General features: G+C 42.3%; 1 protein-coding gene across 1 annotated transcript in view; it reads right to left on the reverse strand.

Moving 5' to 3' along the window:
* GALNT9 (polypeptide N-acetylgalactosaminyltransferase 9) overlaps window positions 1-14,098 on the reverse strand; it is a 796,816-nt gene that overhangs the window by 649,858 nt on the left and 132,860 nt on the right. The window lies entirely within an intron of this gene.

Raw genomic sequence — 14,098 nt, forward strand, 5'->3', positions numbered from 1 at the left:
TGGTTTGGACTGCGTTGTTACGGCTCAGTGCTGTTTGAGCCGCGATGTAAAGAATGTTTCCCCAATGGAGTAGTTACGGGCTTATAATGGCCGGTATAAGCCCGTAGATCCAACATTCTAACGCTTTTCTTTCTGTTTCTCCCTTTTTAATTTAGAACATTCTATCCTCAATTGGAGGAATGTTCCAAAAGTCTTACAACCTTTCCGCCTCGGGCTATAGCAGTTTGTAAAGGCCCTCTTCCTTGTTATAGGTTGGAGCCGCTCCAGTTCAGGGCCTTTAATAACCAGTCTAGCCCTCGGCTACGGGCAAAAAGGCCATATTCTAAAACACTTTGGCATGCTGGAAGTTAAGCTTTGCAATATCTTGGTACTCAATAATTAAAAAACTTTCATCATTATCATTTACATTTTAGAGTAAAAGATTACTTTCCCTTTGGATGGGTTATGAGAGCTTTTAAAGGTTTCTCGCCAAATCTAAAACCAGCAATGCAAACATGATAAACAATTCATGCAATTTATAAAATACCAATAAGACACCTAATACTAGGAAAAAGAAAAAGCTGAAAAGCTGAGTATTGTGCACGTGACAGAACTGCTGGAGTCTGAGGGGTCGATTCACAGAACTAACTTAAGACAAAATCCTAAACTTACTACTTTTGGTATTCACAGAAGGCATTTAGTAGTAGTAAAGTTAGGATTTTGTCTTAAGTTTGACTTAAGACAAACTTAAGACAAACATAAGACAGAATTAAGACAGATTCCTATCTTAAGCCTGTCTTAAGTCTGTCTTAAGTCTGTCCTAAGACAAACTTAAGACAAAATCCTAACTTCTGTGAATACCAAAAGTAGTAAGTTTAGGATTTTGTCTTAAATTAGTTCTGTGAATCGGGCCCTATGGGCGCAATTACAAGCATGGTACAGATAACACGAGTTAAGAGATGGCTCTTGAAACGTGTTGGAAAAATCATGGTTGCAAGAAGCCATAGAGACAGTGGAAGTGACATCACAATCCCTCTGATCCTCCAATTTCATCAGAGGAAGTGGATCAAGCCAAGAGTGACATAACAAAGGTGCCTTGAGATCTCAAGGAAAATGGGTCACCTGTGCACTGTTTTGTAAAGTAACACATATCCAACATTGAGGGGGTTGGGGAGAGGGGGCCCCTGGCATCCATTGACTCCACTGCTACTACATCTGATGCATTTATGATAGCTTCACCCCAATAATTCAACCCTAATACCTACTGCCATCATAGAGGTGGCATAAGTAACCTTAAACTCACAGTGGTGTCACAGGAGGCGGCATTGAACAGCATTTGATCCTGATAACTTCAAAGGAAATGGAACCCTGTTCACAACACAAGAAACAATATCTCACATCACTTCACCCTATGACGTTGTACCAAGTGACATTCCGACTATGGGTAAAATAACCAGGGGAGGCTCCTATGGTAAGGCGGAGAAGTGTCGCCCCACTGCCTTTCAGCACTGCAAAAGAGGAAAAATAAAATGATAATAATGCAATGTTATTATCATATTTGTTTTCCCATGCTGAGGCCGTTTTGCAGGGCCTGGCTGGGCAGGAGAGGGGAGAGGGAGTGTTGGCCCTCTCTATGTGAGCATGACTGTTTGGCCAGCTGTCTTGGGCCAGTTAAACAGTCATGCCCACTTTGCAGGTTCTCCACAGGTCGTATTGTACAGCCTGGGTGGAGAACATGCCCAGGCGCCCAGTCCGTGTCTGAGCACCGAACCATTGTCCTCAGACAAATCACAAAGCTGCATTGCAGCATTGTGATTGGCTTAGGGGAGCCTGGTGCTTCCTACTTCTACAGAAGGAAGGGGATGGAGGAGAGGCAGTGGCCATTCAGCCGTCTGGCCAGAAGGTGAGTGATTTTATTTTTATTTTTTAAACATATCCTTCCTGCCTCACCACTACTTCCCAGTAGCAGCCTCCACTAAAAGTAACCCTACAGCAAGTGTAAAATTGATTGCTACAATAACTTCAAAAGCTCAACTTTACCTTTGAACAATGCATAATGGCTGACCCATCACATTGAACAACCCGAACATTCGCTCAACACATATGTTAACACACACTGACAAAGACAATAGATCTGATGTTGGTAGCCGGCCTTTAGACTTTATAAATGTTTATTTTACTTTGTATTGGTTTTGCAAAACTTTAGAGTCGGGGAAGCTGCCAGGGCCTTGTAATTAAAAAAATTCAGTGACTAAAAGCAAAAATATGTTTTTGCTCTCAAAAAGCACACACGTGCTGCTTGTGAAAAGGTAGAATGTGTTCACTCACTGTGAAGCTGGCCAATGGCTAAAGTGGGCTGACTAGGGGTGGGCGGAACTTGCGGAGTTTCACTCCACGGAATTCTGGGAAGTTGGATAAAAATCTATGAGATTCCACAGAGTTCCGCCAGCAGGCACAATTGGGCACGTCATGCTGCTCGTGCTGATTTTTTGAGCCCAGAGCTTGCTCCGTGCTGTAAAATCAGTGTGAACGGCGGTACATGGCATTCCAGCGGGCACTGCTTCTTTCTACTGCGCGAGTAGATTTTCTACTCCAGCTGCAGCTTTCTCAATGGGAACAGTTGCAACCTGCTGTGACCGCCTACTTTGAGAAATCTCACTAGCAGATGTTCTAGCACCCAAAAATCTCACTAGTGGGTGCAAATTCTTGCTCGCCAACTTAATGATGGCGAGCCGTGCGAGAGGAAAATTCTGCCATATGGCAGCTGATGGTGTTTTGCCAGAACTCCGCGTTTCAAGTGAAATGTGGAGTGGGCAAAATACCACAAGCTCGGTCGGTAGAGAGGAATATTCTCCCACCACTAGGGCAGACAAACTGCCTCATGCTGTGCTCTGTAGTGGATGGAATTAAAATGTGAATAAGTCAATAACGGACAAATGAATCAAGAGGAAAGGCTGAGAAGCCTTATAAGTACATTATACATATACATTTAGTAAAATAAATCAGTCTTAGGTAATACCAGAACTGAGAATATATTTTAAAAGATAAAGCACAAGAATAAACACTCAGCAAATTTTTTCACCTCTTTCCATTAATAGAGGGGAGAATAGTGCAAGTTACAATACAGTTTAAAAAAACATATGTGTAGCTGAAGCGGATGAAACTTTTATTGAAACAAATATATCTGCCCCAGAATGAATAGTCTGAACCCAAAGGATAAAATATTCCCACATATAGTCTGTGACAGAATCAGTGCCTCTCTCCATGGTGTCAAGAGAAATTTACATTACGGATTACTCTAGCAGAAAAACCTGAAAATAGTGCTACATAGTGGCAGATATACTGGCCATGTTCACAGTGCCATATGGTATATTAGAACATTGGAATGTTGGGAGCTCCATTGAAAACAATGGAGTGCTCCGGGCTTATAATGGCTGGTATAAGCCTGGAGCACCAACATTCCAATGTTTCTTTGTTCACAGCTCTGGCTGTGAACAGGGGCTTCAGGGAGCCTGAGGGGATTCCAATCCCCTTGCGCTCCCATAAGGCTTTGTTTATTTTTGTTAGAACATTATGCCCTCTAGTGGCAGAATGTTCTAATAGCCTTATAGCCCTTCGTAGCTGGGCTATACCGGCTAATAAAGTCCCTCTCCCTTGTTAACGCTGGAGAGGGCCTTTAATAGCCGGTATAGCCCTCTACGGCGGGCTATAAAACTATAATAATGACAATTATTGTGCCAAATGTGCTGCATGGTTCAGTGAGTTAACACTCATCACTGCCATCTACAATAGCTCGAAGGTCACAGAACAATTACCTAATCAATTCACACACTGCACTATCAACCTGTCCTACACAGGCAGCTTCATAGACTTATGTGATGATATCTTGTGCTTGAGTCCAAAAGCTTTTAAATCTTCAAGTCAGCGTTAAAAATCCCAAGGAATCTCTACTCTCATCACTCCCCACTTTCAATCTCCTTCTGTAGCCACCTACTGGCCACCTTCACATCACGTGTGCGTGTGTGTGTATATATATTTTTATACATATGTATGTGTATATATATATTTAAACATATGTATGTGTAAAAATATATGTGTTTGTGTGTGTATATATATATATACTACTGGCCACCTTCACATCACGTGTGCGTGTGCGTGTGTGTGTATATATATATATATACACACACACGCACACGTGATGTGAAGGTGGCCAGTAGTATATATATATATACACACACAAACACATATATTTTTACACATACATATGTTTAAATATATATATACACATACATATGTATAAAAATATATATACACACACATATGTATAAATATATATATATACACATTCATATGTATAAATATATATATATAATAATTGTATAATAATATCTATGAATCACTGAGTGGATTTTTAGATACTTGTATTGCTGTGACAATGGATTTAAATATGATACTCTGTATTTTACAAAGAGTGATGAAAAATTGTAATAGTGTATGAAAAGGTGTATGTGATTGTCACGTGGATGATGTCATCAGTGATGTCATCAGTGATGTCATTTGAGATGTCATCAGTGATGTCACTGACCATGTCATGAATGATCTAATATGTGACATCATCAGAAGTCGATTGCGGGTGCGCGAAATATAGTTAGTACAACTAACTATATAGGAGCAATTTCAATGGTTTTGTATGAGTAAAATGTCCAGCTAACTATAACACCACTAAAACTTATAGTTTTTTGAGTGAATTTCAAAGGTTTTTTAAAAGCTAATTCCTAACTATATAACTCCTGAAACCTATGGTTTTTTCAGTGAATTTCAAAGGATTTTTAAATGCTAATTCCTAACTATATAAGGCCTGAAACCTATGGTTTTTTCAGTGAATTTGCAAGGTTTTTTAAATGCTAATTCCTAACTATATAAGGCCTGAAACTTATGGTTTTTTCAGTGAATATATATATATATATGTGTGTGTGTGTGTGTGTGTGTGTGTGTGTGTGTGTGTGTGTGTGTGTGTGTGTGTCTGTGTGTGTGTGTGTGTGTGTGCATTCTGAAAAACTCTGGCCCCATTCGACAAATCTAAATGAAAATTTACTATAGAGAATGAATCTGATTTGTGCTCAGCATGACAAGCTTTTTGCAGCTCTGTCAAGATTGTGGGAATTAAAGGGGAGGCAGTACGAAAAGTGATTTGCACCATCTTAACTCTCATAGAAATGTTTGCTTTGTTCTACTGAAAAAATGGGTAAATAGAATGAAACCAAACTTTGCATGAAAGCACACCTTTATTCAAGGAAAAGTAGTTTTTGCTTGATTTTGTGTAAAGTAATTCTGTACCTTTTGTGGCATTTTGGGTTTGTGCACCTATTGAAACTGTGGCATCTCGGCTAAACCATGGTGCCTTGCATGTTTTACAAAGGGGTGGGCGGAACATGCAGTATTAGACTCAGCGGAATTCTGAGGAGTTACCAAAAAAAATCTGCATGATTCTGCGAAGGTCCTCTGATGGGCAAACATAGGCATTCCAGGTTGCTTGCGCTGCGATTTAACACCAGGGGCCTTATTTATGAAGGACTTGCGCCGCCGGTGCGTCACTTTTAACATGGGAAAAAGTGACGCACCGGTGGCGCAAGTCCTTCATAAATAAGGCCCCAGGAGCAAGTTCCCCGCTGAAAACTCGGCACCATGCAGCAAGCCAGAGGGTGCAGCTACTTGAGTTGATTTTGCTGCTGCTCGTATAGATTTTCTACTCTAGTGGCAGTCTTTTGACCTTGTTGGAAAATCTCTACAGATACCCTCCTAGCGACTAAAAATCATTCTAGGGGATGCCAAAACTCGCTCACGGTCACCCACTTATCATTTTGCGGCATGCACAAGATGACTCCCCGCCACTTGGTGAGTGGCGGCATTTGGCAGGAACTCCGCAGTACAAGAGCAATGTGGAGTTGCCGAAATTCTGTCAATTCCGCTGGCAGAGCTGAATATTTCACACAGCCCTAGTTTTACAGTTCCTGGGTCTCAGGAAACATTGTACTTAGCCAGTGCTTAATCTGTAAACCAATAAGTGCCGGGGCTCTCGTTGTTGAGGGCACTGCAGTTTGCACCACACATTGCCCCTGCCAGCTGGCAATGACAGTACAAACACAGCTACTAAGCATCACACACAGCTTTAGTTGTGCTAATACTTAAATTAGCTAGACAGCACCACCATGTGGCAGATTGTCATAAGCCCCAATGCTGGCAATTAGTTGACGGTGTTGTTCACCAGAAACCACCGGCTCAAATTAAGCACTGCATGAAGCCCAGAGTGACAGGCTTTGAGTTTCACTTCCTTTGTGCTCCTGCACTCCAAGCAACTTTCTCCTTGCATCTCAGCTCCAAAACGGCAATCACCTGCCTGAGGTTTTGCAGCTGCCTTTCGAAGCTGCTCTGCAGCTAATCTGGTTCCAATCTTCGTTCCTGTTTCTTTCCCTTTCCCATCATGGCTGTCTCTTCCTTGATTTCTTTCTAGTTTTCCCAATTGATTATGTTTCCTGTCATGTGATGTATGATGTAATTTCATTTTCCTGTTTCTTTTTTATATAAAGGCTTCAGTCTGATAGGAGGGCATGCCGGAACAAAGCTGTGCTTCTTGGCTTGTTTCCTCGCCCCCACCACTTCCTGATCCTGACTTTTCACTCTTGAAGTGGCAGCTTCACAAGGGCATTTGCCTACCACATATGTGGTGACATTATGGCTTTCGTAAGTAGTTATCAAGCGCGGCAGGTACAGGTAAGAGTAGTGGGAGGGCAGTTGTCATGGGATGGGGCGGGGGGAAGTCGACATTTGTCAGGATAGGGAAAATAAAATAAATAAATAAAACCACTAACCTTGCACTTGCCACATTGCAAGGTAAGTGGTTTTATGTATTTTATTTTACCTATCCTGTCGTATGTCAACTCCACCCACAGTCCGCCCTCACTCCGACTCACCGCTCTTACCTGTACCGGCCGCACCTGGTACCTACCCATACAATGGAAGAACAGGACAGGATCATGTTTAAGCGTTCAGACCTCACACAGCACTCAAATGTGGGTCTTTGAACACTAGTCTGCAACTTAGAGGCTGAGGTAGTGGCTGTCACTAGAGGATGTGAGGCGTGGCTCTCATGTCCTGAAAGAAAAGAAAACAGTGACACGGGGCAGAGGAGTGAGGCTCTGACATTTGTGAACCCTGGCACAGGTTCCGTGAACATTGCAGCACGGGCTACTGAACCTTTGCTGACCACCTGTTCACAAAACCAGTGGGGGTCCAGCATTGGCCAATGAGAGTCTAGGGGTTTGCTATCCTTCGTTAGAGTTCATGGACCCCTCCCAAAAACAAAAAGAACAATACAATTTTTTTTAACAAAGATATAAAAGTGGTAAGCCCCCACTTAGCTTGAAATGTCATGGCCAACAGCCCTTTGTTGAAAGTAGTGGGTTGCGTGCGGGCCAGGTCTTAAGTTAAATGCTGTGCACAGTGATGGTGGGGCACCAACCGTGAGTAGATTCCAGTGCCTGGGGAAATTCCAGGCCCTGTGGCCCATACCTGCTATGCACAGCCAAAAGTGATCCGCAGTGGGGATGGAAATAATTTAAGAGCAATTGTTAGTAGGAACTATTAAGTAATAGATAGTGGGGACACTGACTTTGTGGGGACTACCTATCCCAGGATTCCTGCTCCAAGGAGGGGGCAGAAAGAGGAGGCCCTAGGAAACAGTTGCCGCTATATAGCTCACTTCTCATACCGGCTGCGTGGGGCAAGCCAGGGCAAAGCCCAGGCATAGGGTGGGCCTATTCTGCGCCCGTCAGTGCCAGGAAGAGACAGGGCATGTCCATCCTCCTTGATTCTGCTGGCAGGGCAGTAGCCCTAACTACTTTGTGTATAACAACATAATACTGGTAAGATCCAATTGCTGTTATTTGGTTTTGGAGGAATTTGAGTATTTTGCCGCTAGCATATTATCATCTATCAGCAATTGGCACTGATTATTTTATCTTAGTTGAAGGTTTCCCTGGGATTGGACGACTCAATATTAATCTCTTTTACTTTTATCTGGACTCTTCATTCGCATTATTTCTTGCAACATGGCCAAAAAAGAAAGACAACAGATGCTCCCTCAGCTAATGTAAAGGGGCCAAAAGCTCCAGGTATGGGGCCAAATATTGTACACTCCACGTGATCGATGAGCTAATTATGGCGGTTCAGGGCATACTGAATAAAGAAAGGAAGCTGCCTCAAACCACTAGTAAAATTACACATTTCTATAAGGGTGCCTCCAAAGCCAAACTCGCCCCTGCTGAGAAAACGTCCTCCAATAACAAAGGTCCCTCAGTGGCTATTTCATCTTTTGCCACTAAGATTACAGGATCCATTAATCCCACTTGGGATGGAGCCCTGCCACCTACTCCATCTGCCAATGAATTCATCTCAATAACTGAAGCTATTTCTCACAAAGGGTCTAGTTCGCATTCAGACAGCCCAAGCTACACCAATTGTCACACTTTGAAGGCAACATCTCCGGGACTAAACATGCCTCTGGTTGAACATGTGGCGAAAGATAAGGCCTTGGATAACATGGGAATCAAGACCATAATGGGCCGCTTGAAATCTGAGTTTTCTTTAATTAAAGATTTAATATCTTAGTTGAATAGAAGACTGCGGGACCTACCGGAGACTTCTACCTTAGCTGTAGGAACATCTACTAGTCTGAGGGCCTCTTGTATCCTCAAGCCCCAAAGGAAAAAGTCTCCTAGTCACTCTGCCATTATAGCAAACGGCCCTAATGATTACAACATGAGGCAAGCCACCAACTCTATATTGTGGAGGTCCAAATAAAGATCTAAGGAAGACCCAAAGAGGGAGTTTTGATCAGAGAGGCCATGTGGATCTGAGTAAATCCAATAGGGGAAAGCCCCTGCTCTTCCAAAGCCATGCTAACCGGTTGATGATCCCATGGTCTCCTAGGGCAGCTAATTCATTCTACCTCGCAAGGAGTGTGGGGATGGTTTTACTTCTTGTTTTACAACCCATGGGATGATCCCAAGAGGAAATTCATGTAAGACTGAAAACATGCCTTGGATTTTTCTGGCTGGACACTGCGGTCAGGCTCTAATAGAGAGGCTATAATCTTCATGACAAATGTACCCAAACTGAAACCAGGTCAAAGGGAAGGCAAGCAAGCACTCATAATTAAAACTATTCAATGGATTCGTTCCAATCGACAGTGGTACTTCCTAATACATAAAGATAGAATTTCTGCCCATCGTCTTTCTGGAAAGTTGAATAAACATGACTCGATCAAGCTGGTACTGGATGGCCCTGATTTGGTGGATGGCCTATTGGTGATGGAAGCTAGGTCCTTGCCACCATCTGGTTGAAACATCCATTTTAAAAGTAACCATAGACTCTGTGATTCTCCAGACCCAATGAGTCCATGCCAACTTGGAGGTAAAAAATTGAAGAACCCGAACGTACCCTCTACAGGTTTAGTTCCACTAGAAGATTTGGACTCTCAAGCGGCTGTTTCATCTTTAGGCCACATTGCCCATGCCTTAGTTGAAGTGGACTGACTTAATATTGGCCAAGCCAAGAGAGGGGATCAGGATATTGTCTCTACACTTAGCATTCCATTTCATTATGATGTCACAGATACTGCCACCTCTTAGAACCAGCTATTTGTGTTGGGAATAGCTTTGTGGATGCGTGTGGTCACGAGCATTATTCATTGTTATGCTCGTGATTAGCTCGTGTCCACAAGTAGAGTATGTTGTGATTCAAACATGGTAGAATGTTGTTTAGAGACGGTTTTATAGTATGTAGCATTACCCATGGGTGTGCAAGCGCTTTATAAAACTTTTACATAAGATAAGATAAGATAAGTATGGCAGATGGTAGATGTAGATGACAAGGAAGTGATGGTGTTAGTGGTTTTATGGTCGCCGTACACCATGGTAGTGGATAAGAAATGGGAAGGAGCATGAGGATATATTAGTGAAAAGTGGGACTTTAAAGGAATTTTTAGCACAAGGTCATATATGAAGAATAATGTATTACCTTTTGCACATAGATTCAGGATGGTTCTGTCATGTTGGAACATCTCAAAGAAGAGATCAATAGATTGATAATGGAAGGAGTTATTGAGGAAATAGAGTCATCTAAATGGTTAGATCCGGTCGAGTTAGCTCTTAAGGAGGGTGGTAAAAACTCATCCGGATGTGTGTGGACCTCAGAGATTTGAACAGGCACATCTGAGTTGATGATCGTCAAACACTTCCTAACATCTTGGAAACCTTGACAATGCTTTGTGGCGCCTGCGTATTCAGTGTGATGGTCGTATCATCTGTGTACCACCAGGTATAATTGCATGATGACTCCGGGCATCTAACTTCATTTGTTACCCCCATTGGTGCCTATCGATTCATAAGGATACCATTTCACCTAGCATCAGCCGCTGCATGTTTTCAGAGAGTGATGAAAAGAGTGTTGGAGGATGTGCCGAATATATTGTTCTTCCAGGACAAAATCCTGATTGATGGCAAAAGTATAACTTAAAATAATGCTACACTGTAGGTAGTTTGGGAAAAATTGACTGATGCAGTACTGACGTAACAGAGGGAAAAGTGGAAGTTTCAGGTATCCTTAGTATCACATTTAGGTCACACTATAACAGCTGATGGAGTCAAACCCATGTCTGAGCTGACACTCTCTATCCTGAAAGCACCTGCTCTGCAGGATAAAGACCAAGTAATATCTTTTTGGGATGGCAGAGTTTTACTTCATGTTTGTTCAGAATTTTACTAGTGTAGCCCAACCCACTAGGTTGTTAATTAGAAACGATAACAAATTCATGTGGATGGAAAATTGTGATTTGTCTTTAAAGACCATAGAAGAAAGTATTAGTAAGATGCCCACTTTATGGCACTTTGACGTAAAGAAAATTATTTTTTTTGATGAATGATGCAGCCTTAAAGGTTTGGGGGAGCTGTTATCCCAAGTCAGTGGTGGTGAGGAGAGTGTAGTTGTGTTTACTTCATGCTCACTCAAGGGAATTGAAGAATGATACTCAGCAGTGGAAAGAGAGGTTCTGGCTTGTGTTTGGGCTATAAAACACTTCAAATTGTATCTTTGGGGTTTGCCTTTCGATGTCCATACTGATCACAGACCCTTGGTGCAAATGTTTGCTACAAAGAAGGATGGCAAAGTTACTCCTAGGATTAAAAGATGGGTGTAGGCTGCGAGTGACTTTAATTTCCATGTGGAGCACATCTCTGGCAACAGGACCAGTGTTTCAGATTGCCTGTCTAGACTGCCCATTGGTGCTGGTGTCAGTGCTCAGGATTGCCAGAAACTAAATTACATGAATTGGGTTTGTGAGGATGCCAGAGAGAGGAGTGGTGTGAAGTCAGAGAGGGGGGGGCTGAGGCTCAATGTCTCAGAGAGTTTATAGAGAAAGGTTGGTCAGATTATAAATTCATTCCAGAGAATCGATTGGGTTACTGGAATGTCAGAGAAGAATTAAATTGGATGGGAGATGAGATATTCAGTGGGGAAAGAGTAATTACCCCAAAGACACTAAGGGCCCGATGTAGGTAAATCTTTTTTACCACTTCATAAATACCGATTCATACCGAATCGGTATTTAAGAAGTGGTAAAAAAGAGGAGAGCAGATGTAGGTAATTGTGTTTTGACAATTACCGAATCGGAAGGAATCGGTATTTACCGATTCGGTAAATAACGAATCGGTAATGCCCATTGATTCCTATGGGCATTGAAGCCCATAGGAATCAATGGGCATTACCGATTCGGTATTTACCAAATCGGTAAATACCGAATTTTGCAAGGGTGCAGGGGGTGTCACTTTGACACCCTCTGGCACCCCAATTACAGGCATGTGTGCCATGTGGCACACAGACATGCCCTAAGGGCATGTCTGTGTGTCACATGGTACAGGTGTGCATGCACAGATGTGCATGCACACCTGGATTCGGTATTTCACCACCCAATTGGATTGGGTGGTAAAATACCGACTCCTAAAGGCCTGTGGGACTCAGAAGAGTCCCACCTACATCTCAAAATTACCGAATCGGTAAAAATACCGATTCGGTAATTTACAGAATCGGTAAATTTACCGATCGGTAAATTTACCGATTCTGTAATAATTTGTCCCCTACATCTCAAATTCCTTTTACCGGTCGGTAACGGCCGAATTCGGCCGTTACCGACCGGTAAAAGCCTACCTACATCTGGCCCTAAGAGAGAAGGTTGTGAGTTTGGCACACAAGGGTCATCTAGGGAGGAGCCGCACTAAGGCCAGATCAAGAGAACTGTATTGGTGGCCAGGTATAGACTGAAGAAGTAGTAAATGATTGTGACTCATGTGCAGAGATTGACAAGAGTAAGTTTGATGTTAATGCACATTTGTCACCAGTTGCAGATCCAAATGAACCTTGAAAAAAGTTTGGGTTGGACAATGCTGGCCCTTTCCATTCTGTACCCTAGAATGAAAGGTATAAGGTATATTATTGGTGCTCTACATGTCCAAATGGGTGGGCACAAAATGTGTGAAAGCGTTGGATACCAGTGAAGTGATAGCGTTCTTAAAAGCAGATTTTGCTTGGGAAGGTATCCCACCTTACATAGTTACTGATAATGGGGTTCAATTGAATCTCAAGAAATGCAATAATTTTTGAAGGGACTCTATATTGTGCATCTAAAAACAGCATTATATTCACCACAATCCAATGGTTTAGCAGGACGGTTGAATAGGTTGGTCAGATCATGTGAGCGAAATGCTGTGTATTTTAGGATACTGTTAGCTAATGTTTTGGATGAATTTGGGAAAGAATATTTAAGGACCAGTGTAATTGCCTTGCTCCACCAGACATCCAACCGGTAAGTTATGGTGGTAATGGGATTGAGGTGTTGGGATGCACAGTAATGAGAATAAAATTCAACAACAAAGAAACAGTGGGAAATGTATATGTAGCTTCACAAGGTGACAAACTTTTGGGTTGGCATCACCAGAGGGATATGGGGATCATACTTAACCCAAATAGCTTGCAGCAAGTTATGACCATGTCAAGAGAACATGATGCTATATTCCTGCAGTTTCCTAAGGTGTTTAGTGAAAAGCTAGGACTCTTAAGGAATTTTGAGTACCAGATCATACTGAAGAATAATGCATCACCTTTTGAACATAGATTCAAGAAAATTCAGAATCTCATGTTGAAACCTCTCAGAGAGGAGATCAATAGATTGATAATCGAAGGTGTTATCGAGGAAATAGAGCCATCTGAATGGTTGACTTCGGTAGAGTTAGCTCCTAAGGGTGGTGGTAAAAGCATCTGGATGAGTTTGGACGTCAGATATTTGAACAGGCAAATCTGGGTTGATCGTCAACTAGTTCCTAACATCTGGGAAGCCTTGACGATGATTGGTGGATGCTTGGTGGTGCCAGTATTCTTACCCAATTCTTATCCCCTACCATGATTTAAGGCGACCCTGAAACCACTAACACCATCACTTGCTTGTCATCGAGATCAACCATTTCATGCACGCATACCATAATTCAGTGTTAGAGACTTGAGTTGTATAGCAGTTGCGAACCATTTTTGGAGTGACTCTGCTTCTAATCTGTGAATACCTATAGCCATATCCTCAGGGTCAGTTATTTAATTAATAAAATCTATAGGTTCAGTCCTTACATTAAAATCTCCAGTAATGATCAGTGAAGAATGTGATTGTCTGTTCAACAGATATGGTTAAGCTTAGCCAGCACGAGGTCCTCTTTACCCGATCCCAAAGAGCAATTGAAAATATTGTATACACTTACAAATAAACTATTAGACCCCCTTATAGGGCACACTGCAACGCTTTCAAATGTCTTTTCATTTGGAGGAGAGGGAGGGTGGGAAACACTAACCTTAATCCTGCCTGGATGAATGGTGACATTGCCCTGGTCACCTTCGATGTCACGCCTGCATCCTCGTCGCCACTTCTTAAGTTCTAGCGAAAGGATCCAAAACTTACTCTGAGTAATTTTAAGTAGGTTTATTGGTTAAGTAACACACCAACCATCAGGAGCAGTCTCACACT

This window comes from Lissotriton helveticus, chromosome 11 (genome assembly GCF_964261635.1).
Source record: "Lissotriton helveticus chromosome 11, aLisHel1.1, whole genome shotgun sequence".
In the NCBI taxonomy this organism is placed as follows: domain Eukaryota; kingdom Metazoa; phylum Chordata; class Amphibia; order Caudata; family Salamandridae; genus Lissotriton; species Lissotriton helveticus.